The sequence below is a fragment of the Rhinoderma darwinii genome, chromosome 2 (assembly GCF_050947455.1).
Source record: "Rhinoderma darwinii isolate aRhiDar2 chromosome 2, aRhiDar2.hap1, whole genome shotgun sequence".
In the NCBI taxonomy this organism is placed as follows: domain Eukaryota; kingdom Metazoa; phylum Chordata; class Amphibia; order Anura; family Rhinodermatidae; genus Rhinoderma; species Rhinoderma darwinii.
In genome coordinates, this window is record NC_134688.1 from 181,415,937 (window position 1) to 181,442,629 (window position 26,693).

The window sequence follows — 26,693 nt, forward strand, 5'->3', positions numbered from 1 at the left end:
ATATATATATATATATATATATATATATTTATTTTTTTATTTACGGCGTTCGAGTGGGTTAAACAACGCTATATTGTGATAGTTCGGACTTTAAGGGTGCGGCACTAACCGTTATGTTAACTTCTATTTCTTTTTTTTACATTGTTTTAGGAAAAACAAAAATGGAGAAAAAAGGTGTTTTCTTTTTAAACTTCGTTTTCTTTAAACAGATTTACCTTTTTTATTTTGCAGTTTTTAGCATATCAAATTGCCTTTTTTTTTTTTGCTTCCCTGTGTCCCCCTTGGTGCGGCTGCTAGTCTTTGCTGCTGTGGGCGGGCTCTGAGAAGAAGTCTTCTTCCCCCACTGGCAGCTGACAATATAGTCCCTTCTTACTTTCTCTGTAAGGCCTCCTGCACACGTCTGCAGTTTTTATCCACAATTATGGATCCGTAATTTCGGGTAAAAGACAGACACATTCATTTTTAAATAGCCACGGACACCTTCCCATATATTTACGAGTGTGCTTCCGGGCCGTAGAAATTAACCGCCAAAAATAGGACAAGTCTTATTCTTTGCATTTAGAGATCATGCTCCTATAATTATCACTGCGAGTGCAGGCCGCTAATGCAGAGGACACGAGTTATAGGTGCATTATACTGTGTGGAGGGCAACTATAGGACCATTATACTGTGTGGAGGGCAACTATGGGGCATTGTACTGTGTGGGGACAGTGTCGGTATATTATATACAGTAGCATACAGCAGGCAAAGGGGATAAATATTAATGCAACGGCATAGAATGCAATTAGGGTGTGTGTCATGCAAAAAGGGGTGTGGCCTAGATCGTTCAATAAATAAATTGACGTTATGCATTCAATTAATCATGATTTTGATTCAGGTCATAATTGCCCAGCCCTAAGTCAGGGTATTGAAGGTATACAGTGTGACATCTACAGTATGCACTTTCTTAAAGAGAACCTTTCACCTCCCCATACATGTGCAGCATGTTATGGGCAGGGCTGCACAAACCCTGGGGCACTTTACATTTTTTTTCTACCTAACTCCGTTATTTAGATATCGGAGCCGTTATATTTGGCGCCCGATATTTAAATAACCCCCTGAACAGTCAACGGGGCGTATACTGGAATGGGGGCGTGTCACTGCTACGGACAGTGTAAGAGCTGGGGAGTGCTTACACTGTCCGTAGCAGAGACATGCCCCCTTGCCAGTTCGGCAGACAATACAAGACTGATCTCCCGCTGGAGAGATGAGAGCGTCTCCTCTCCACAGCTCTTACACTGTCCGTAGCACTGACACGCCAACTTGCCAGTTCGGGTGAAAAGACTGATCTTCAAAGCTGAAGAGAGAGAGCGTGCACTTTCTCTGCTCGCTCTTGCTGTGGCACTGTCCATATCGGATTGGACAGTGTCACAGCCATAGTAACACGCCCCATTGACTGTGCAGGGGGTTATTTAAATATCGGGCGCCAAATAGAACGGCACCGATATCTAAATAATGGAGGGAGGTATAAAAAAATATAAAAAATGTAAAAGTGCCCCAGGGGTTGTGCAGCCCTCCCCATTACATGCTGCACATGTATGGGGAGGTAAAAGGTTCTCTTTAAAAAAACAATTAAAATATAATGAAATGAAACAAATACCGAATGCAGGATTTAAATCTGCTGTGAGGATGCGGAGCTGACAATCCTAACAAACTGAGAAGGAGCAGAGGTCGCACTACATATTTTCCAGCAGTGTAAAAGTACTCCTCTTAGCATCTATGAGGAGTATTTTTTAGCAGAGAAGTACTCAAGTTACAGTAATTAAAATTAGGTAGGGATATATGGCGTTAAAACGGCAAAATATAAGCAGGAAACAATACTAATATGGTAAGAGGAGTTAACGTTTTTATTTATTAAATCAGTGTTTTTTATGCAACTTGTAAATAATCCTTTATTAAATTACATTTTTTTACTTTAAGATACAGCAGATATGTATTCTGTTTAGATACAAGCTGTATAGTCCTATTTGAGCCACGTCCGTCAGTTCCACTGAGATGTGATAGTTATTAGCTGGATCCTGTGTGCGTTAGAAACACGCAGGACCAGCTTTTAGCCGAGCCCTCAGTTCAGCTGAACTGACAGATGCAGATTATTCAGGGCAATACAGATACTATGTATTAAAGTGTAGTTAAACGTTTAACGAACTTCTGACATGTCATAGTGACACGTCAGAAGTTTTGATTGGAGGGGGTCCGTGCTCGAAGTTGGCAAAGGCTAAGGCTGGGTTCACACGACCTATTTTCAGACGTAATGGAGGCGTTTTACGCCTCGAATTACGTCTGAAAAAACTGCTCCAATACGTCGGCAAACATCTGCCCATTACTTTCAATGGGCTTTACGATGTACTGTGCCGACAACCTGTCATTTTACGCGTTGCTGTCAAAAGACGGCGCGTAAAATTACAGCCTCGTCAAAAGAAGTGCAGGACACTTCTTGGGACATAATTGGAGCCGTTTTTCATTGACTCCAATGAAGAACAGCTCCAAATTACGTCCGTAAAAGACGCCCCGCAAAACGCATGTACATGCAATTACGTCTGAAATTCAGGAGCTGTTTTCTCCTGAAAACCGCTCCGTAATTTCAGCCGTAATTGCAGTTATCGTGTGCACATACCCTAAGGCTCTAAGTTGGTAAAATAGTTACTCAGCAGAAAAGTTTCCAATTTACCTCCATTCACATACAGGGCTGCACATGACTCTCAACTGAAGTCTGTATTGGGGGGGGGGGGGGGGGGCTGCTGGAATCAACAAGTAAGGAAAACGTGATTAGCTGCTACTGAAAAGGCTCTCCTCCCCAGACAAGGAGGGCAGAAAACTATTTCTATTGGATGCTTTGCAGTGAAGGGAGGATCACTATGCAGATACCTAGCTGTGGGGAGTGTGACTGAGCATGCTCCACCACCAGGACTCAGCTGATTAGGTGGACATGCGCATTGCTATACACGTTAAACACCAGGTGCCGCTACACTACGTAAGTAAATGTCTTAACTCTTCACTGGATATATTTTTAACATGTAAATGGCAAACATTGTTAATTTTTTATGATCTATGCCATGAGTCAGTACCCTGTGGCACCGATGCCGCAGACTGAGCGAGGGGCGTGGTTTGCCGAGATACTTCCCTCTCCAAGTGCCCAGTGCCGTTGTCTGAACACAGGGAGAGTGCTGCACTTCATTTTGCGCTTAGCAGCACGGTTTACCAAGCGAGAGAGCAGTGCTTCATTGTGTTCGTCACTGCTGAACACATGGCAAGCACACAATGCAACACTGCTCTCTGTCCTGATTAACAGCGTTGCCAAGCGCATAATGAAGTGCTGCTCTTTCCTGGTGATTAGCGCCACAAGATAGGAGTTCGGTTACCTCTCTGCAAAAGTAAAAGTTAGCAGCTCTCCCCTATGTGCACCCCCCCCCCCAAGCTGGTGTTTTGTAGCCGTGGTCTCTCCTATGTGCTCCCCCTAAGCTAGTGTTCAGAAGTCTCGCTCCCTGCAGCAACCCCTGGTATTCAGCAGCTAGTCTCTCCTGTGTGCAGATTCCCCCTAGCTATTGTTTAGTAGATGTGCACCCCCCCCCCCCCATTCCCCAGCTGGTGTTCACAAACACCTGCGAACCCATGAACGGTTATTGTTCACATGGCACACTGGTTGTATTGGCATCCTTTTTTGTATGGCGTGCCGATAAATAAATAAAAAATAAACATAAATCAAATGATGGAGTACTAGAGGGTTTACAGCACCATGGTAAGTAGAAAAGATATGGCTGCAAGCCCAACAGTACTGGATCCAATCGTCTTGAGAAACAATATTACCCACAAAAGCGAAAAAGGGCTATGTAGAACTTTAAAAGGAGATATATATATATCCCCGTGTGATTGGTGCAACTTTATAAATAAAATAATTTTTATTACAAATGCTTTGTATTCGATACAGAGCAGCTGTATCGTTTGCTATGGCCTGAATCTATCAGTCCCACGGACTGACCTCACGGGTTCAGGGTCAGCGGGTCCTGCGTGTGATCCCCCTGTAATCTATCACATCTAAGTTATGAACTTAGATGTGATGGATGACAGGTGGATCCTGCGGACCTAATGGGAACAGGATTTAGCCCTAGATACAGATGCTCTGTATAGAGAATACAGAGCAGCTGTATCTCAAAAAGTAAAAAGAATTATTAAAAACGATGAAGTTGCACGAATTACACCAGCCTCTTTATTAAAAAAAAAAAAAAAAATATATATATATATATATATATATATATATATATATATATATATATATGAAAAAGGTCGAGGAAAACACAGCACTCAATGCAGACTGAATATCAGGCCATGTGCACGTTACCAGTAGAAGGATGAATCAACTCCTTGGAATGGAATACCAGAAACAAAAGACAAGTAACAGCACCAGGACTTCAGCGTTGGGGAGATGTTGGTTTATTCACCACCAGGTGGAAAAATGAGCAACGTTTCGGTTCACACCTGAACTTGAGAAAGGTTCAGGTGTGAACCAAAACGTTGCTCATTCTTCCACCTGGTGGTGAATAAACCAACATCTCCCCAACGCTGAAGTCCTGGTGCTGTTACTTGTCTTTTGTGTCTGATATATAAAAATTGTCTTTCAAAAGGTTTAGATAGCTTATTCTGAAAAGCGTTTTAAAGGCTATCATACTGTAGATCAGTTATACTATTAGATTAGCCTACGTGGTTTGAAAAGTTAGTGTCCATTCAAATATCTCCTCCATCTATTTCCGCATGTAACTGAAGGAACTTCCTGCCAGAAAGGTGGAAAATTATAGTCTGCACTGCAGAAGAAACCAATGTGAAATGCAAGTGGAAAAAAACAGCAGCTGCAGACACATGAACCAGGGGGGGGGGGGGGGGGGGGGACCTTGTCTACTGTAGGAAATGTTGAATATTAACAAAGGTGCTTTTCATCATGTTTTCACTATTGCTGTAGATTCACGCCTCATTACTTCATAACACCAACCTATGTGTATCAATTTAAAAGGAACGCTTCCATCTAAATTAATTTTTAAATCGTAATGATCAATATGTAACTATTTTATGTAATGTTTTTTTCTTTAAATTGAAACAATTATATCCATAAAATAAACCATTTTTATTCTATTTTCTGTGCGGTCCCTTTAACTCTCTCTGTGTGCATTGAAAGCAGGACAGAAAATGACTACTTCTTGCCGGTAATTTGATTTTCCTTTAACCTAGACAACAGCACCACCAGGAGGGATTCCCTGCCTCTAAGGGTCAGGAAACAGGAAGCAGTTTAAATTCCTCCTCCTCCTCCTTACCCTCTCCAGTTAATACCGGAGACTTGATAATGTGCAAGCTAAGAATCTTAATATTGTTCAAACAAATTTATGGAAAAGGGGGGGAAAAAACAGATGCTGTCATGGAGGTTAAAGGAAAATCAAATTACAGGTAAATAACCATTTTTCCCTCTACACCACCAGGAGGATTAACAGATTTTTTTTTAGGGGGGGGGGGGGGTGGGCAGACGACGACAATGACCTCGGTTTTTGCCGTGGAAATGGATTAACAATTGCTCCTGACATCTGAAAGATCTTGTTCGGTCTAGATAGGCAAGGATGGATCTTTTGACATCCAACATATGAAATTCCACCTCCTTTTCATGCTTAGGAGAAGAGCAGAAAGAAGGGATATCTCTTTCGGACAATAAAATCTTGACACTGCCTTTGGAAGAAAAGATGGTAAGGGCTGTAGAATGATTCTATCTTGCAGGATGTTCAGATAGGGAGGAGAAGATGAGAAGAATGGTGTTTCTCCAACTCTGCGATGTAGCTACTTACCTGCAAACGCTGATGCTGCTGCAGAATCAACTGTAGCCTCTGGTGCCGATGTGTCCTCGCTAGTCCGACACGATGCAGGACCTGGGGCAGGAAGTGAGTGACGTCACAGCGTGATCTCTCGAGAACACGCTGTGTGTCTGTGTACTGCCAGAAGCTGGGTGTTAACGAAGAGAAGTGGATGATGCTGATTCGTCAGCATCATACACTCCCATTCACAACGCCCAGCTAGTAAAAGAAGTAAAAACGCCCAGATGTACGCACTAATACACGCCCAGTTGTACTTTAGAAAGCATCATTTGCATAAATATAAAAATGGTCATAACTTGGCCAAAAATGCTAGTTTAAAAAAACCCCCCAAAAAAACGTTACTCTTATCTACATTGCAGCGCCGATCTGCTGCAATAGGAGATAGGGGTTGCAAAATCTGGTGACAGAGCCTCTTTAACCCACGGATTGTCCGCTAGCCTCTGATCCAAGAAGGCACTGAGAGCTGCAGTATGGACTTTCAAGGTACTGCTTCTTAAGCCTAAATCGAGACCTGACTGAAGAAAATCCAGGATAGTGGATATCTTGGGTTGAGGAAAAGAATCAGTTGAAGAGGTTTGCTTCAGGAAGGCGAGGAAGGTCCTCCAAACTTTGGTAAATCTTGGAGGGGTCCTTTTTCCTGCTCTTCAATAATGTATCTACTACTTTTTTTGAAAGGCCACTCATCAACATGTTCCGCTCAATATCTAAGCTTTAAGATAAAGTTGGTTCACCCCTGGGTGAAGGATTTGACCTGGAACAGCAAGTCCCGTCTGGGAGGTGGATGCCAGGGGGCTTCTTGAGACATCCTCATAGTGGAAACCATGACCTCTTGGGCCAATATGGGGCTATTATAATAACCATCGCTTTCTCCTCCAACACCTTCTTCAGTACCTTGGGGATGAGAGGGAATGGAGGAAAGGCATATAGGAGTTTGCCCCTCTAGGTTTGAGACAGGGCATCTATTCCTGACGAACTGTCCTTGTAGGACAGGGAAAATAATTTCAATACCTTACTGTTCTTCCGGTCTGCTTCTGGTCTTTGAATATCTGCAGATTTAGACACCACTCTCCTGGAAAAAGGGTCTGTCTGCCACCTGATTTTCTGCTCCTCTTAGGTGTATAGCTGTCAGAGATAGAACATTTTGCTCGGCCCAGATGAAGATATGTTCTTATACCTGGCAAAAGAGCAGATTTCTCGTTCCTCCTGGTTTGTTCGGGTACGCTACCGTAGAGACATTGTCTGAAAACATCCAGATGTCTTTGCCCTTTAGTAGACTTTTTAAGGCTTTCAGAGCTTCCCAGGCTGCAGTTAGATCAATGAAGCTCTTGCTAGAGAGGTTCCAAGATCCCTGGATCATGTTCTGACCTCAATGGGCTCCCCATCCGGACTGACTGGCATCTATAGTTATGACTACTGGGTACCTCTGTGAACACGGACACCTCCTGATAAATGTTCTTCCTGTGTTCACATCAGAGATGGTTTTACCCTGAAAGGAATCCTCTTGTGATTTAGAGATTCCTGCTTCTTGTCCCAGCATGACAGAAGGAAGTGTTGGAGACTTGGAGTGCGCCTGGGCCCATCTGACTGCTGGAATAGAGAAGGTTCGTAACCCTAACACTGACCTTATCTCTCTTATAGAAGCCGATGTTCGATAAATGAAGGAAGTGACCGTCTGGAGTAGCGCATCTCTCTTGGACCTGAGAATCCAAGAGAATCCCTAGAAATACTTTTGATTGCTCTGATGTCAGGTCTGATTTCTCTAGGTTGATCAGCCAGCCCAGGGATGACAAAAGCTGTTGAGTCATCTTTAGATGGCAACTTAATTTTTTATGAGATTCTGCTGATATTAATAGATCGTTCAAGTATGGGATGATTAATATCTCTTTCTAATGAAGATAGGCCACGAACTCCGCCATAATCTTGGTGAAGATCCTGGGGCAGACGAGAGGAAAAATGGTAAGCCTGGAACTGAAGATGATGGACCTTCCCCTTCAATATCACCGCGAATCTCAGGAATCTTTGGGAGTCTGGATGTATTGACATATGGAAGTAAACATCCTGTAGGTCTAATCGAGGCCATGAAGCAAGAGGGCCTGAGCAGATTGATGGTGGAATTAATAGTATTCATCTTGAACTTCTTGTACTGGATATGTACGTTCAGACGCTTCAAATTTATTATCACTCTGGATCTCCCATTTGATTTGGGGACTAGAAATATAAGGGGAATAACAACCCTGGTTGTGCTCCGTACATTGCATATAGCGGCTGTGCTGCCAAACAGCAGCTCTGCTCCTATTCACTTGAATAGGTGCAGAGCTGCAGTACTGCTGCTCGGCCGCTATTCGGCTTCTGCCCACCTGCTCCAGTCAGCAGAAGTTGGGAGGAAACGTAATGCCAGCTCACAGAGACTCCATACTTTATTAGGGAATCACAGAGACTCCATACTTTATTAGGGAATTTTATTCTAAAAAGGCAAGCAATCAAACTGCCGTGTCAAAGGAACTGAACATGTGTTTACAAGGGGTATTCACAGGATATGCCATAAAAGTCTAAAAGATGCAGGTCCCAGCTTTGGGACCCACACCTATCTCCAAAACAGGGGTTGCCTGACCCCTCTCCTCCTGGTGAGGTAGCCGCCAGCTGCCGCAGAAAATGAATTGAGAGGTGGCCATACACTGCTGTTACCATTACTTCCAAAGCAATCAATAGAGAGCCATGCAGGCCGCCTCCCGTTCACCTTAATGCTGCCGCGGGACAAGGGCTTTAGTGACACCCTCTCTCCCCCGTTCTGGGAGTTAAGGCCATGTTCAAACGAAGTGCAATTGTAGGATCCGTTGCAGATCTGCATCAAAACCTACACTGGAAATATTCATCTACTACACACACCCCCGGGCTGGGCAATTAGTAAAAAAAAAACTAAACCGAAATTCAGCGCAATTGATAGACATCATCTTGCGAATTTCGCGTTTATCAATTATTTTTCCCCGGTTTAAACTGTATCTGCATCTTCAGGACACAGATACAGCTGATTCAAATGGTAGAGCAGGGGACCGTAAGTTCCCTGCTCTACCAGTCACTATGTATCGCCGGACACGAGGCAGTGACGTCATCGCGCCGTGCCGCACAGACCAGAGGTATCTCCTCCACTCATCATTGGAACGGGGTTAGTATGTATACTGTGCAGAGGACAGTTATAGGGGGCATTATACTGTGCAGAGGACAGTTATGGGCGGCATTATACTGTGCAGAGGACAGTTATGGGCGGCATTGTGTGTGTGGGGAGCACTATTGGAGCAATATACCGTGGTGGGCAGTGTCAGGGGGGTATAGTATATACAGTAGTATACAGGAGGCTCAAGGGATAAATATGTTAATTTAACGGCGTAGAATGCAAATAGAGGGCGTAGTACGCAAAGAGGGGTGTGGTCGACAATCGTTATTTAATTGAGATTTTTATTTAAGTCATAATCCTCCAGCCCTAACACACACACAAAATGCATATATCTATATAGTACACAGGCAGTTAGTACATACCTCAGTATGCCCTAACAGGCTGTCTGCCTATATATGGTATTTCCTTCGATCGCGTTACAGGGATTCCCTGTGACTCAATCAAAGGAGTTTCCCCCTTGAATGCTGCAGTCAGCTGTGATCGCGGCATTCAATGGAATAGCGGCAGAGATAAGAGGATTCTCTCATCTCCGCTGTTTGAACGGGGCTGCGGCTGTGTAATATATCCATTGCCCCGCTCCTGATCACACACACGGTCAGCATGATGTGATGCAACCGATGCTGCACTAATGAGTAGTGGTTACTGAAGACCGAGAACACGGGGGTGTTTTGCAGTGTGCCTGCCATGATCTCTGTCTCCAGGCGGCCGTATCACTTCATGCTACTGACTAAATTCATGTGTTACAATAGCATCGAAATACATGAATTAACGGTATTGAACAGTTTGAGGGTGCACGGCATAAAATAAAATCCTATTTCGATGCATCGTGCAACTCTAATTATAGTAGCAGCTAAGTGAATGAGATTTTTACTAATCTTATGCACAATATTTTATAATCCACAGCATGTCAATTTCTGTTGTAGATTCCAATCTTTTAAACGAGAGGTGTCAAACTCGCATAGGAGACTTTCCGGTGGATTTTTAAGCTGTGTGTGACTGTAGTCACTTGTATCAGTTTCACCTTTAACAGTTTTAGCAAGTCATGAGAAATATCTACATCATATCGGGATTAACATTATTTGGCATCCCATTAACTAACAATAGGAAATGGAAACACATCTGTGGCACATGGAACGTGCTGATTAACCCCTTAATGACCGGGCCTGTTTGTACCTTAATGACCAAGCCAGATTTGTCAAATAACTCTGTGAAAGTTTTGAATATCCAAGTAATTCTGACATTGTTTTTTCGTCACATGTTGTTCTTTATTTTAGTGGTAAAAGTAGACTGATACAATTTGAGGAAATTAATTAAAAAATAAAAAAAAAATGGAAGAAATTTTGTAAAAATTACCATTTTTCCCTATTTTTAACTGCAATATGTCACATATGTACACACATACTGTACAATTGTTTTAATTAAATATATATTTCCATCTCTTTACTCTATTTTGGCAGCACTTTTGAAAAATAAAATAAATTTTCAGCAATTTAGAGGACTTACAAATTGTTATAATAATTTTATACATTTTGAAGTACATTTTGTTTTCCTGCACCAAGCCAGGTTTTCAGAGGATCATAGGTCTCAGTGATGGAAACCCCCACAAATGACCCCATTTAGAAAACTAGACCCCTTAAGGTATTTATCTAGGGGTATAGTAAGTATTTTGACCCCACAGTTTTTTGCTAAATTTAATACATAGCAGGTGAAAAAAAAAAAAAAATTCACTTTTTTTCATAAAAGTATCAGTTTGAAGACCGATTTCTTTGTAAAGCGACCATGAGAATGAAGAAACACACCACAAAATCTATCACCCTGTTTCTCCTGTTTTCAAAAATACCCACATTGTGGCCCTAATGCATTGTTTGGACACACGGTAGGGCCCCAAAGGAAGGGAGCACCCGGAGGCTTTCAGGACTCATATTTTGCTTGAAAATGTTTTAGGCCCCACTGTACATTTGGAGAGGCTTTGAGCTGCCAGAACGATAGAAACTCCCCATAAACGACCCCATTTCGAAAACTACACCCCTTAATGTATTTATTTAGGGTTATAGTTAGTATTTTGACCACACAGGGTTTTCGCTAAATATATTGGAATTAGTCTGTAAAAATTAAAATGCGCTTTTTTTCTGAAACATAGAAATTTGTAATATTTACAAGGAATAACGAAGAAAATGCACCCCAACATTTGTAAAGCAATGTCTCCCGATTACGACAATACCCCATTTGTGGTAATAAACTGCTGTTTGGACCCACAGCAGGGCTCAGAAGGGATGAAGCGCCATTTGTATTTCTGATTTTGCTGGAATGGTTTTCGGTGCCATGTCGCATTTGCAATGAACTGGAAGGACCAAAACCGTGGAAACCCCCCAAAAGTGACCCCATTTTGGAAAAACCTTCAAGGAATTTTTCTAGGGGTATAGTGAGCATTTAGACCCCACGGGACTTTTGCAGAGTTTATTAGAATTAGGGCGCGAAAATGAATATCAAAATTTTTTCCACTAAAATGTTGAATTTTCTCATTTTCACAAGGGATAAAGGAGGAAAAAAACAAACCACCATTTTTTATTAAGCAATTTCTCCCGAGCAATAGCCCACATGTGGCCATACGTTTTTTCATTAGAAATTAACCCTTTCAGGACTGATCCATTTTTTGCTTTCTTATTTTAGATTTTCACTCCCCGCTTTCCAAGAGCCATAACTTTTTTATTTTTCCATCAATAGAGCGGTGTGAGGGCTTATTTCTTGCGGGAGGAGCTGCAGTTTTTATTGGTACAATTTTTTGGTACATAAAAAGTGATGAAAAAGTTGTATTACATTTTTTTTTTTTTAGAGCTAAGGTGACAGAAAAAAAAACAGCGATTGTGGCGGTTTCAATTATTAATTTTTTTTAAGGTGTTCACTGTGCAAATTAAATAATGGTATATTGTAATAGTTCGGACTTTTACGGACGTAGCGATACCAATTTTGTTCATTTTTTTTTACATTACTTTAGAAGAAAATGGGAAAAGGTGGTTTTTTTTTTAACTTTAAAAAAAAAAAAAAAATCTCACTACTAATAACTATAATTCTTCTACACATTTTATTAATCCCCTTAGGGGACTTGATCCAGCGATCATTGGATCGCTGGTACAATACACTGCAATACTAATGTATTGCAGTATATTGTTATTCTTACAGGCTTCTGTAACAGAGCGATCGCTGTTCCTGTCCGTTAGTCCCGGGTGTCAGCTGAAATACACAGCCGACACCCGCAGCGTATGGAGCGGGCTCAGCACGTGAGCCGGCTCCATACATCAACCCCCGCACCATGACGGGCAATTAAGTCATAGTGCGCAAAGGGGTTAATGCACAGCGGATGGTTCAAAGTGAAAATTGCAATTTTCCACCGATATGCCATTTTAGTGCATAATATGTTGCGCCCAGTTTGTGCCACAGAAGACAAATACCTCATAAAACGTTAAGCGGGTTCTCTCGGGTATGGCGATGCCATATATGTTGGCGCAAACTGCTGCTTGGGCACGCTGCAGGGCTCAGAAGGGAGGGACGCCATTTTGCTTTTGGAGCGCAGATTTTGCTTGGTAGTAGTTTTGTTTTGGGTTTCGCTGGTATTTCAGTTTATACTGTGGGGGCATGTGTAATCTGTGCGGAGAACATCAGGGCATAATAAGAGGGTATAGTAATGCGGTAAATAAATAATAATTCATAGATGTGTGGCCGGTGTCATGCTGATAAATGTCGCCCGATCTTATCCGCTTTTGGAATACTCTGCACATTTTGCATCACCATATTCTGAGAGCCAGGACTTTTTTATCTTTTCACCACCGGAGCCCTGTGAGGGCTTATTTGTTGCGGGACAATCTGTAGTTTTCATTGGTACCATTTTGGGGTACATGCCATTTTTTTTTTATTACTTTTTATTCAATTTTTTTGCAATCCTGACCAAAAAACAAGAATTCTGACACCGTTTAGGTTTTCTTTTTGCGGCGTTCATCGTACGCTATAAATTACATTTTTACTTTATTATGCAAGTTGGTACGGTTACGGCGATACCATATGTATATAGGTTTGGTCCTTTTTTTTAGCGTTTGCACAATAAAATCAGTTATTTATAAAAAAAAAAAAAAATCTGTGTCACCATATTCTGAGAGACATAATTTTTTAGTCAAAAAAGCGGTGTAAGGGCTTGTTTTTTGCGGGACGGATTGAAGTTTTTATTGGTACTATTTTTGGGTACATGCGACTTTTTGTTCTTTATTTAGAAAAATATTCTGTCGTAGTTTTTTATTGATTTTTTTTGGGGGTGTTCATCGTGCGGGAAAAATAACATTACAGTTTTATAGTTGGGGCTGTTACGAACGCGGTGATACCAAATAAGTGTACTTTTTTAACGTGTTAATTTTTTTTCTATAATAAAAGTCTTATTATAGGGAAAAAAAACAACATTTTTTGTTTATAGAACTTATAAACTCATTTTTACACTTTTTTTTTTTCAAACCTTTATTACTTATTTTTACTTGTCCCACTAGGGGACATTTAGACTTGCAGCTTTGATCGCTGCTAGAGTACATTACACACGTAGTGTAATGTACTCTAACTGTCATTGTAACGTGACAGTCACACTGACAGGAAGCCTCGGAGGACCGGCAGGAGGCTGCTCCTCCGAGGCTTCCGTACATGGCAACCCGGAGGTCATTGTCTGACCTCCGATTGCCACGACAAGCATCGGTAGCCCCCACGATCACTTCGTGGGGGCTGCCGATGTGCTTCAAACCACTTAAATGCGGCGACGGCAATCAGTCGCCGCACTTAAGGGGTTAACTGCCGAAAGCAGCGGCGATGGTCCGCTGTCCGGCGAGACTGATGTCTCAGCTGTCTAGGACAGCTGTCAGCGCGCGTCTGTCACTCTGTGTTTACACAGAGTGACAGTTTGAAATACTGACGAAAATGAACGTCATGGTGCGGGAACTAGCAGCCGACCATGACGTTCATTTTCGTCCTTGGTCGTGAAAGGGTTAAAGACTCACAAAGCCGAAGGACAAAAAAAAAAAAACGGATAATGGACATATGAGACAATGTGTTTCGAAGGCAAATTGTTTCCAATTTTTCTGCGCGTGTAACATAGCAGGTCAAGAAGTCAGGCATAACCGAGAAAATTATTATTTGCCTATATTCATCGGTTTATATTTGTACGTCAAATATTAAAGGAATCCTTTCTACCAGTAAAATCTCCCTAGACATTAAATGGCATCTGAAAATTTAGTAGGTGTTTAACCCCTTTAAAACAGGACCACTTATGGCCTGGAGGACCAGATTTTATTTTATTTTTTGGGATCTTTCCACTTCGCATTCCGATGGTCAGAATTAATTTTTTGTTTGACATAGCTGTATGAGGCTTTGAGAGAGATAGATATAGAGATATATATATATATATATATATATATATATCAGCTCAGTTTTTTTTACATGTTTGACACTGAAACCGCGTCGGAAAACGCACCAAAAATGCCTCCCATTGATTTCAATGGGAGGCGGAGGCCTTTTTTTCCCCGCGAGCGTTTAAGTCTCTGACCTCCCATTGACATCAATGAGGCAGAGAAAGCGTATTTCGCAGCGTTTTTTGCCCGTGGCGCTCAAAGGCTGCGGGCGAAAAACGTAGCGAAAAATCGGCGTGCAGGCAGAGCAAAATCTGCCTTAAAATTCCTAACGGAATTTTGAGGCAGATTTTCTGCCTGCAAAAAACTCTGTGTGAACCCAGCCTTAGCGTTTCATTTATATTTTTATTTTGTCAAAAATGCAGTAAGAAAAATAAAAAAAAAAATATAAAGAAAAAGTTCAATTAGTCTGCAGTATTTATTTTTTACAGCATACACCAATCATCACAAAAGATGGTATAAATGTATTGTATATGTCGTTACGATGCCAATGTGTATATTATGTTATGTTTTGGGACTTCTATTTAGTATAGATTATTGTAAATATATAAACATGTTTTTTTTAAATCCCATAGGGGATTTTTGATTTAGTTTATTTTTTTCTTCTATATGCCAGTAAATAAGCCCTTGTACTAATAGTACACAGCCAGTGTTTAGGGAATACACGGCCTTGAGCACCGCGGGCAAAGAACGCTTTCTTTGCCTCCCATTGAAAGGGGCGCAACTTTATCGGGCTACAGTGTGGTGTCATCAGACCTTTTACTTTCATGGGTAAGCTTGTACATTTATCTGCTACTTGAAGCAGACTTCTGTCCGTTTCAAGATTACCCCACATTTTGGGACTCTTTCCATCTATACTTACCTTGAATTTGCATTTTTTGATCTGTTCTTCCTAAAGGCGTATTCCATGCAACCTTCTTACTTAATCTATTAGGAATATATGGTTTTATATAAACCTTCTACTTATTTCTTATCAACTCCTAGCATCATTTAGGATGCATGGACGCTTATGGGATATTACATATACAAATTACTAAGAATTCCTTAATGCAAGTTATCCATTATCTAATTGAACTTAAATCACCGCACTGACATTCTTGATCCTTTTAAGTTTTAATCCATGTTAGGCTATGTTCACACGGAGTATTTTGGGGGAGGAATATCTGCCTCAAAATTCCGTTTGGAACTTTGAGGCAGGTATTCCTCTCCCCGCACGCCGATTTTTGCGGCGATTATAGCGCCGTTTTTCGCCCGCGGCCATTGAGCGCCGCGGGCATAAAACAGCGAGAGATACGCTTTCTCCTGCCTCCCATTGAAGTCAATGGGAGGTCAGAGGCGGAAGCGCCCGAAGATAGGGCATGTCGCTTCTTTTTCCCGCGAGGCAGTTTTACTGCTCGCGGGAAAAAGACGCCGACGCCTCCCATTGAAATCAATGGGAGGCGTTCTCGGGCCGTTTTTCCCGAGTTTTGCGACGCGGTTTCCGCGTCAAAAAACTCGGCAAAATACCCTGTGTGAACATAGCCTAACTGTATATTGTATGTTCTAATAAAATTTTGTAACTATTTTCAAAACAATTGTGGCGTTATGGCTTCTGTTTCTCCAATTCTTCTATGATGTAATGAAGCTTTGCTAAGCTAGAACCATATATTGGAGGTGCTTTGGCACTTGTCAGTGGCACCTAACCTGTGATTTGACCTGTTGAGTTTATATATTTAAATATGTGTTGCCCAGATTCTGCAGTTTTTAGAAATGTCCCACATGTGGCTCTAGTGCGCTCGTGGACTAAAAACACAAGCCCCAGAAGCAAAGAAGGACCTAGTACATTTTGAGACCTCTTTTTTTATTAGAATATATTTTATGCAGCATGCCAGGTTTGAAGAGGTGTTGAGGTGCCAAAACATTAGGAATCCCACAAAAGTGACCCCATTTCAGAAACTACACCACTCAAGGAATTCATGTACGGTTGTTGTTACAATTTTGACCCCACAGTTTTTACACAGCACGTATTTGAATTGAACTGTGAAATAAATAAAAAGAAAAAAAAGGAAATGTTTTCCAATAAGATGTCATTTTTGATAAAAATTTCTTATTTTCACAGGGAACAAAATACCCAATTTTGTTGCCCAATTTCTCCTGAGTGCAGCAATACCCCATTTGTGGCGATAAACTGCCATTTGGGCCCATGGGTGGCCTCAGAAGTGAAGGAGTGCTGTGTGTTCTTTGGAGTGCAGATTTTGCTGGATTGGTTTTCGGGTGCCATGTCGCATTTGCAGAGCCACAGCGGTATCAAAGCAGTGGAAACCCACCAGAAGTGACCCCATTTTGGAAACTACACCCCTCAAGGAATTCATTTATGGTTGTTGTTACCATTTTGACCACACAGTTTTTTCACAGCACCTATTTGAATTGGGCTGGGAATTCAAACAAAATTAATTTTTTCCAATAATATGTACTTTTGGCTGAAAATTTCTTATTTTCACAAGAAATAAAATACCCCATTTTGTTGCCCAATTTGTCCTGCCCAATTTGTGGTGATAAACTGACGTTTGGGCCCATGGGAGGGCTCAGAAGGAAAAGACCACCATTTGGCCTACTGGGGATTTTCTGGTGCGAAGTCATGTATGCAGAAGCCCCTGAGGTACCAGTACAGTGGAAACCCCCAAGAAGTGACCCCGTTTTAAAAACTACACCCCTTAAGGCATTCATCTAGAGGTGTAGTGAGCATTTTGACTGGAGACATACACCCCATAAACTGTAATGTGGGTTCTCACGGGTATGGCAATACCCTCAATGTGGCTGTTATCAGCTGCCTGGGCACACGGCAGGGCTCAGAAGGGAAAGATGAGGGGGATAAGATGTGCGGAGTGCATCAGGGTAAGTGAAACTGGGGTAGATTAAAAATCAAGGGATGTATGATACATTTTGAAGCACTCTTTCATACGGAGCCTTAGTTTTTCGGGACACGTGTCACATTGATATATTGTGTCCTCCAACTTCTCCTGGATAGTATTGCCCTGGTACGATGCGTGTGGCCTCACTTCCAGAAGTACTGGGTGCCCCCCTTCTTGGTCCCTAAAAATTAATTTCTTGATAACCACCTCTTGAAATTCCAGGAAAGATCCCGTCTGGCCTGCACATCGACGTAGCACGTACGCATTGTACAATGCCATCTGTATGATGTGCACGGCCAGCTTCTTATACCACACCGCATGGCGCTGTAGAGCTACAGGACTTGATCTGACAAGTCCACCCCTCCTATGTACCTATTGTAGTCCTGGATGCAGTCTGGTTTGAGGGTCTCTGGTCTCTGGTATAAAAATAATCCAGGTAGAGGTCGTAACCCTGGTCCAGCAGTGGGTGCACCAATTCCTACACAATTTTTGCATTAACTCCCAGTAAGGGGGGGGGGGGCATAGCACTGGTGTCCTTCCCTTCATATATCCTAAATCTGTAGGTATACCCTCATGCACTCTCGCACAGCTTATACATCTTCACACCAAACCTTGCCCTCCTACCCGGCAGGTACTGGCGGAATTGAAGCCTCCCTTTAGAATGTACTAAGGACTCATCAATAGAAATACACGTCTCGGTGGTGTATGCTTGGGAAAACCGGGCACTGAAACGGTCTAATAGGGGTCTCCGTTTATACAAACGGTCAAAACTGGGGTCGTCTTGGAGTAGGCAATGCTCATTAGGAGTAGCGAAGTATTGCCTCATTTTTTTTTAGGTTCCAGTTCACTTCTGAAGTTGCTTTGAGGGGCCTAAATATTAGACACCCCCATCAAACACCCCATTTTAGACCCCTCAAAGTATTCACAACAGCATTTAGAAAGTTTATGAACTCTTTAGGTGTTTCACAGGAATTTAGAGCAAAGTAAAGGTGAAATTTACATATTTATTTTTGTCAGAAAATCCTTTTTATACCATTTTTTTTCTATAGCACAGAAGGTTTTACCAGAGAAACGCAACTTAATACTTATTGCGCAGATTCTGAGGTTTTGAGAAATATCCCACATGTGGCCCTAGTGCGGTAATGGACTGAAGCACCGGCCTCCGAAGCAAAGGCGCACCTAGTGGATTTTGAGGCCTCTTTTTTTATTAGGCACCATGTCCGGTTTCAAGAGGTCTTGTGGTGCCAAAACAGCTGAAACCCCCGAAAAGTGACCCCATTTTGGAAACTAGACCCCTTGAGGAATTCATTGTAGTTTTCTTGGGGTGTATGTGGCTTTTTGATCAGTTTTTATTCTATTTTTAGGTGGCATGGTGACTAAAAAACAGCAATTCTACTATTGTTTTTTTATTCTATTTTTTTTACAGCGTTCACCGTGCGCTATAAATGACATTCACTTTATTCTGCAGGGCGATACAATTACGGCAATACCAGATGTTTATAGTTTTTTTTTATGTCTTATGGCGTTTGCACAATAAAATAAGTTTTGTAAAAAAAAATCATTCACTTTTTGTGTTACCATGTTTTAAGAGCCAGAACGTCTTTATTTTTACATCAATAAAGCCGTGAGAGGACTTATTTTTTGCGTAACGAACTGTAGTTTCTATCATTACCATTTTTAGGTACATGCGACTTTTTGATCTCTTTTTATTTCCATTTTTTGGGAGGTGAAGTGACCAAACAATTGTGATTGTGGTACGGTTTATTATTATTATTTTCTTTTACGGCGTTCACCGTGCGGGATAAACAACAAAATAATTTTGTAGTTCAGGCCGTTACGGACGCGGCAATACCAATTATGTATAGTTTATCTATTTTTATTAATAATAAAGGACTGATAAGGAAAAAGGGGGATTTTTACTTTAATTACTTTTATTTTCTTATTTTAACTTTATTACTTTGTCCCACTAGGGGACTTGAGGGCAGGAGGCCCTGATCGCAATTCTAATACACTGCACTACATGCGTAGTGCAGTGTATCAGAGCTGTCAGCTACTCACTGACAGCAAGCATAGTGGGTCCTGACTTTGTCAGGACCCACTAGGCTTTCGTCGATGGCATAGCCGGACGCCATTGTTTGGTGTCCGGTTGCCATAGTCACCATCACCGGCCGCTATCGTGTAGCAGGCCGGCGATGGTAGCTTAACCCCTAAAAAGCCGCGATCTCTATTGAACGCAGCTTTTAAGGGGTTAATCAGCGGGGACACAGCGATCGGTCCCTGCTGTAGGAGCTGCGGCAGCTGCTGTACGAGACAGCAGCTGTCACAGCTCCTGTATGTGTCGGGAGGACGGCCGAAATGGCCGTTACTCCCGAGACGTACTATTAGGTCATGGAGTGCGAACGATACAGCTACCATGACATAATAGTACGTCCAGGAGCGGGAAGGGGTTAACACAAAATAGCAATAAATCACGAGAGGGCACATATTGGATGTAAAGAGCACATATTGAATTTCGGTTACAAACGAGAAAAATACTTCCATGACCAAAATAGTAAATGATGTAAATTAGTAAATAGTAAATTTGGAACAGAAGTGGAGACTGTCCATAAAAACGAACAAAAGCAAAGCGCTAGGAAGCAATGCCGTCATGTATTTTCGAACCTAGATTTCATTTAGCGGTTAAAAACTCTTCAGGTATATTCAAATGGTGCGGCTATATCGTGATTTTTTACAGCTCGCTGCAAAATGCTGTAGTTTCGTGTTAAGTAACTGCAACACCTGAATATACCCTTCGGTGAATACAGACGTTAGAGTCGAGATGCGGTTCTTGCTGTCCAGCACTCAATTTTACAACAAAGTGACGCGGTTCCGCAACTAGAACAGGCGAAGCTCATTGAAAACTGCGGCAACTGGCAAGAAAACCATGTGGGGTTCTCGGCAGCACTGCAAGTACTGCATATAAATCTAAACATACCCTTGGACTACGCTTAGTCTGAATTTGTGGGCGGAGAATCTTCAGCAAATTACAGTAGCAGCGAAGTGGATGGGATTTAAACAAATCTTATTTACATGCTGCAGAAAAAAAAATTTATCTGCTGAGAAAACTTGTATAAAGAGACCTGCCGTGCAGTTTTTGGAATCTTGCGAAGTAGTTGCACTTTTGTTGTGCATTTTCCCGTTGAGATCAACGGAGAAATAAAAATCTGCAACAAAACAGAAGGTGTGTGAATTTTTGTGGCGGAAAAGCTTTGACTGACATTTTTATTTATTTTTTTTCTAACCACTGCTTTCCGCAGTGGAGATTTCACCCAAAAACCTGCACCATAATTTGGGGCGTTTTTTGGGCCAGTATTCACTGAGGCTGGGTTCACACGACCTATTTTCAGGCGTAATGGAGGCGTTTTACGCCTGAAAACACGGCTCCAATACGTCGGCAAACATTAATTTCAATGGGTTTGCCGATGTACTGTGCCGACGACCTGTAATTTTACGCGTCGCAGTCAAAAGACGGCGCATGAAATTACAGCCTCGTCAAAGAAGTGCAGGACACTTCTTGGGACGTAATTTCTAGCCGTTTTTCATTAAATCCAATGAAGAACAGCTCCAAGTTACGTCCGTAATGGACGCTCCGCAAAACGCGAGTACGAGCAATTACGTCAGAAATTCAGGAGCTGTTTTCTCCTGAAAACAGCTCCGTAATTTCAGACGTAAATGCAGTTATCGTTTGCACATACCCTGAGAGTAAAACTATGTTGCGTATCCAAACCCTGGGAACCTGGCCATAGTATTCCAAAAGCATTATACAAGCGATCAAAGAATCGCTGCTTCAAGTCCACTAGTGGGGCAAAAAGTTTAATTAAATTTTTATAACAATTAAAAAGTACCACCCCAAAACAAATACAATATATCCTTTTCTTAAGATAAAAATGATTAGATTTAAAAATGGGTCAAGCTAAAAAAAACAAGACAAAAAAAACCAGACCTACTTATTAGGTACCGCAGCAATCGTAACGACCTGTAGGACAAACATAACTTATTGCTTACACTGCACATGGTGTAAAAAGAAAAAAAAAAAATGCCAAAAAACATTGGCTGAATTGCTGTTTTTTATTTACATCTCTGAAAGAAAATTACAAAAGCGAATCAATAAATTATAATTACCCCAAAACGGTACAAAAAAAAAAAAAAAAAAAATACAACTCATCCCGCTAAAAACAAGCCCTCATACGGTACATCGATGGAAAAATAGAAAAGTGATGAAACTCAAAATGTGGCGACACAAAAATGACTTTTGTCACTAAAACATCTTTTATAGTGTAAAAGTACTAAAACGTAACAAAAAAAAATACTATACATATTTGGTATCGCCGTATTTGTACTGACTAGTAGAATAAAGTTAACATGTTATTTTTACTGCATGGTACATGGCAAACAAAAAAAAAAAAAGAAAAAAAACAATGACAGAATTGTTGCGGATTTTACGTGCAGAAAATCTGCAGCAGATTACAGTACCAACCATGTGAATAAGATTTGAAAAAAAAAATCTTGTCCACATGCTGTGGAACATATTTTTTCATGGAAATCAGAGCATGCTGCGGATTTTCTAAACCGGAGCATTCTCATTCTCATTCTCTAAGGCCGGGTTCCCACGTAGTGTAAACGCTACAGAATTTCTGCAACGGAATGGTGTGCGGAAATTCTGCAGTATTTACAGTAGCAGCAAAACAGATGAAATGTAGAAAATCTCATGCCCACGCTGCGGAAAAAAAAATGCAGCGTTTTTGTTGATTTTCTGTTGAGTGTTTTCCCCATTGTTTTCAACGGGATGCAAAACCCGCAACAGAAAGCCAAGTGTTGCGAACTATTGTGTCGTAACCGCAGCGATTACGTTGCAAAAATCGCAACTCTGGAAAAAATAAATCATACTTACCCAGAACGCCTTCCTCCTTCCTGCAGTCCGGCCTCCTGGGATGACAATGTCATCATAGGCGCCCAGAGGAGGAAGGGAAAGAGGGTAAGTATATGTGCGCTTTTTTACACAGCGGAAATTCCATCTGAAAAACCCCATCACAATGCGGTGCGATCTTTTGGACATAAGGTGCTGCAGGTTCCAGGTCAGATACACTGCGTGATTTTTACACAGCATATCCGACCCGTGGGAACACTGCCTAAGGGAGCAGTCACACACAGATTTTGTTGCAGAAATTTTCTGTGACTGAAAATCAGTTCCATTCATGTGAATGTTTTTTTTTCTGCAGTAGGTACATAGATTTCTGCAAGTTCCATCCAGATGAAAGGAACTGGTTTTCCATCATAGAAAGTTTCTCCAACAAAATCTGCCGCATGTGACTGCACCCGTATAGATGTTCACAGTGGATTTGACCCTTTTCATTGTAGAAGGGATGAAATCCACTAGGAACCCGCCCCAAAATCTGCATGTAACATGCAGAAATTTCCTGTGTAAAATACTATGGAAAACTAGGTGTGTAGGTACCCTAAGGATATATTCACATGCAGCAAATTCGTTGCAGTTAATTTGCGACTGAAAAATCCATTTCACAAATCTAAATGGGGTTATTTTGCAGGCATGTGCATGGATTTCCGCAAGCCCAGACAGTCGCAGAACTTTTTGCATCCCATCTACCAATTTAAACATATCCTAAGACCTTGTTCCCACAGTACAGATTTGCTGCAGATTATGCATGTGTTTTTTAAGCCAAAACCTGGAAAGAAACCTAAACAAAATATATAAAGGAAGGCCTTAGTCCTAATTCACACAGAAGTCTTTGTCAGGCTGAAAAAAAAAATCTGCCTCAAAATTCCTTCAAGACAGGGCATGACCCTTTTTTATTTTTCTGCAAGCAGTCAGAAACCATCCAGAAGAAAAAAACTGTCCCTGCCTCCTATTGACATCAAAGGAGGTAGGGGGATTTGGGGCAGAAATCTATATACCTGCTGCAGAAATAACCCTATTCAGATGAATGGAACTGATATTCAGTCGCAGAAATTTCTGAACTAAACATGCCACATTTAAACTTACCTTAAGGGTCCTGTTACATGGCCTGACATGGACCGCGAAAACAAGCGCTGCTTGGTCATGTATAGGGACAAGCGAGCTTTACTACGATCGCTCATCCCCATAGATTTTCATAATGTCGGCAGAGCATCTCTGTTTACACGGCGAGATGTGCTGGCGAAAACGATAACATTTAACACTGCATAGACAGAGCAGATCAGCCGATGAACGTTGTTCTGTTTACACAGGCAACGATCCGGAACGGGCGTTCGTACAAAAGCTAGTTTGCCCGATAATTGGCCCGTGTAAAAGGGCCTTGAAAGTGGTTGTCCACTACCGGACAACTGATGACCTATCCACCGGATAGGTCATCAGATAACATGGGTTTGAACGCTCCTTTGCCCAATAATTGTCCCCTACACATGTAGCGGATTTGTTGCAGATTTTCCACCCGGATTTGCAAGTGGAAAACCTGCAGTGGAAAACTGCTCCAGGCAAGTGAATGAGTTTTGTTTTGTTTTTTTAAAAAAAAAAAAAAACACAACCTTATCCACATGCGGCTGAACATTTTCCAAACAAATTAGAACAAGAGGGGTGAAATCTGCAGCAAAATCCACAACAAACCCGCTATGTTTTTGATTACCCTAAGGATAAGGCCAGACATGGCAGTACAACCTGATATAGCTCAGCAGCTGCACAATCTGCATGCCATCTCAGGGAACATGGCAGCACACACACCACTATAATCACATACTGGTTAAGCAATACAACAGTATTAGTTAATAGCCCACACTGTCTGCCTGCTGGACTTTTCTATATTTCAAGTAGTCACAGCATATGACAGAGAGAGGGAGCACAGTCTGGCGCTGTCATCATGTCACTGAGGAGCAGTGGTGACGTCAGAGAAGACTGTGTCCCTGACAGCGCTTGTCCTGAGGTTGCCTTGGCGCCAAATTTCAGTAGTGGCTGCAGCATGAGGACTCGCCGCCTGACGTGACACACAGCGCACATTCTGACTGTCCGCACAGTCGTGTGCCTTCTAACAGGCTGACCACCCGTGTACACAAGGTAAGGGGCCCAGACCATGCATGAACTACAGTGCAGCACGTCCACAGACACCGGTACAGACATCACCAGCATAGAGTGCAGCTGCCGGCACACACATACGGCAAGTGCATGCTTGTACGCAGGGCACCCGCATGAAGTGCTGTGTGGAGGGCCGGCTGTACACGGCCTGCATTACGGACATAAACTAGTCTCTCACCTTCTCTGGAGCTCGTCTTCCCTCACACTTGCTGCTGCTCGTTCTACCACGTTCTCTTCAGTCCTGAGAGCAGTCGTTTCGCATGTCAGAGCCGCGGTGCCCGGAGCACAGACAGCCCGGCCGCCGTCACTGAGTAGAGGTAAGCTGCCTCAGCCTTTTCTCCCTATTCGCAGCCTCCCAGCAGGCGCACACATCCACACACAAGAAGCCTATTGTATTGACACTGCTGGCTGGCTTCCTCCGCTCCTCCTCTTCCACTTCCTCCCTGGTGTCCATCCCTTCCTCCCCTCCCTCACATCCACACGGCGAGATGAGCTGCCTTCTTGCATGTTATGGGATTACCGCTCTGTATACAGGTATCCCTCCGGTGCCCGCCATGTACACACATTTCTGCCTCAATACTTCCTCTTTATTACTGCACCTGGCGTCTCTTTCTACTAAGACAGCTGGTGTGTTTCTTATAATACACTGCCTGATACAGTCAGTGCTGCGAATGTCTGCTCACACTTTCTAGTAATACTTCCTGCATTCATCTCGAACAATATTGTGGGCGCATTGTTTTGTATGCCCACCTTTGAATACCGTTGTACAGTTTACATATAGAAAAAGTTTCATCTTGTACTGATCGAGTTTTACATCATGTATTATATAATCCAGAGCTGCATTTACAATTCTGCAGGCTTCAGAGCTGAACTTTTTTTTTTATCCTTCCTATGTTTTATTGGTAGGCGTTTGACCACCTCCAATCGGCAAGATGAAGGTCGCAGGAGTGCCAATGTCCTTAAATTGTTTACACAGATACAGGAGCTCCGTCCCAGTCAAGTGAAAGAGACAACTGCAGTACCAGGCATAGCCACACTTGTATGTACAAGACATGGTTGGCCATTCATTTGAGTGGCTGGCATGTAACTAAATGTTAGGCAGCAGCACGACAGATTACAGGTAAGGGACAGGCTTTGTCTGGCACCCACTTTTATAGGAACATCTTTGGCTGGGATACAATGTATCCGTGGTTGACATAATGGAATAGGGTTCATTTGTAGTAGGCATTCTGGGGGGCAACTGAGACTGGCGTCTGGGTACCTCAATGACCTATTCTCAGGAACATTGGGCCCAATAATAAGGCAAAGCTACGGAACCCACGTGCAGGATTAGTTTTTCTAGGTCCTTGTTTACACCAGGTTAAAGGGAATCTGTCACCAGCCTTTTATGGTAATAATCGAGCAGTCTCGTTCGTTCCCTTTCTTATGCCCGCCCACCGCCGAAAATTGGCCCACGCTGAAAGCTGTCAATCAAAAGTAAGCTGTCAATCAAAAGTAAGGAGGCGTGGTTTACTCGGAAAGGCTTGAGAAATGAAGATATGACTCTTTTCAACTGAAGATATGACTCTTATTCTCATTAGCATACAGTGCGGGAACACTAAAAAACTGAATACTGAAGATACGGAGCCGACTAAGAAGACAATTATAGGTTAAATAGAAATGATTTTTCACCCACTACCACCAGGTATTGCCGGTTTAATAGGTGAAATGCTGGTGACAGGTTCCCTTTAAATAGCCTACGTTTCACATATACACCATACATTGTATATGTTAAAGTAGGCTGTAACGGATGCCAGTGTGATCAGCCACCATAGGCTGTAATAGTATAGGGTAAAAGTATACATTGTAAACTCTCGTAACCTTTTCATGATGTAGCCTGTAAACTAATCTGTTAAACCCATGACAAATGCGTTAAACGTATACCTGTGACGTATGCCAGTGACATACATTACTCATAGGCCTATGTTAAAAATACGTATTATACACGGTGTACTTCTTTTTGCAGGATGGAATAGCGTAGTCTATTATGCTATTCCATCTTTTAAATAAAAGGTATACTGACATATACCTGCCGTACAGGTGCCAAAAGGTCACTCTTTTGATCTCCATCGGGCTAATAGAACCCTGTGAACACGCTAAACATAGGGCATAAACGTAATGTGGCTGTATATATTTTGTCGGTTTTTAATTGTAATATTTTGTGCAAGA

General features: G+C 42.0%; 1 protein-coding gene across 1 annotated transcript in view; it reads right to left on the reverse strand.

Moving 5' to 3' along the window:
• Nucleotides 1-24,915, reverse strand: part of JADE3 (jade family PHD finger 3) — a 79,378-nt gene extending 54,463 nt beyond the window's left edge. Inside the window, exon 1 of the mRNA XM_075852566.1 lies at nt 24,664-24,915. The gene's annotated coding sequence lies outside the window, so the exon portion shown is untranslated. The remainder of the gene's footprint in view (nt 1-24,663) is intronic.
• Nucleotides 24,916-26,693: the final 1,778 nt, after the last annotated feature.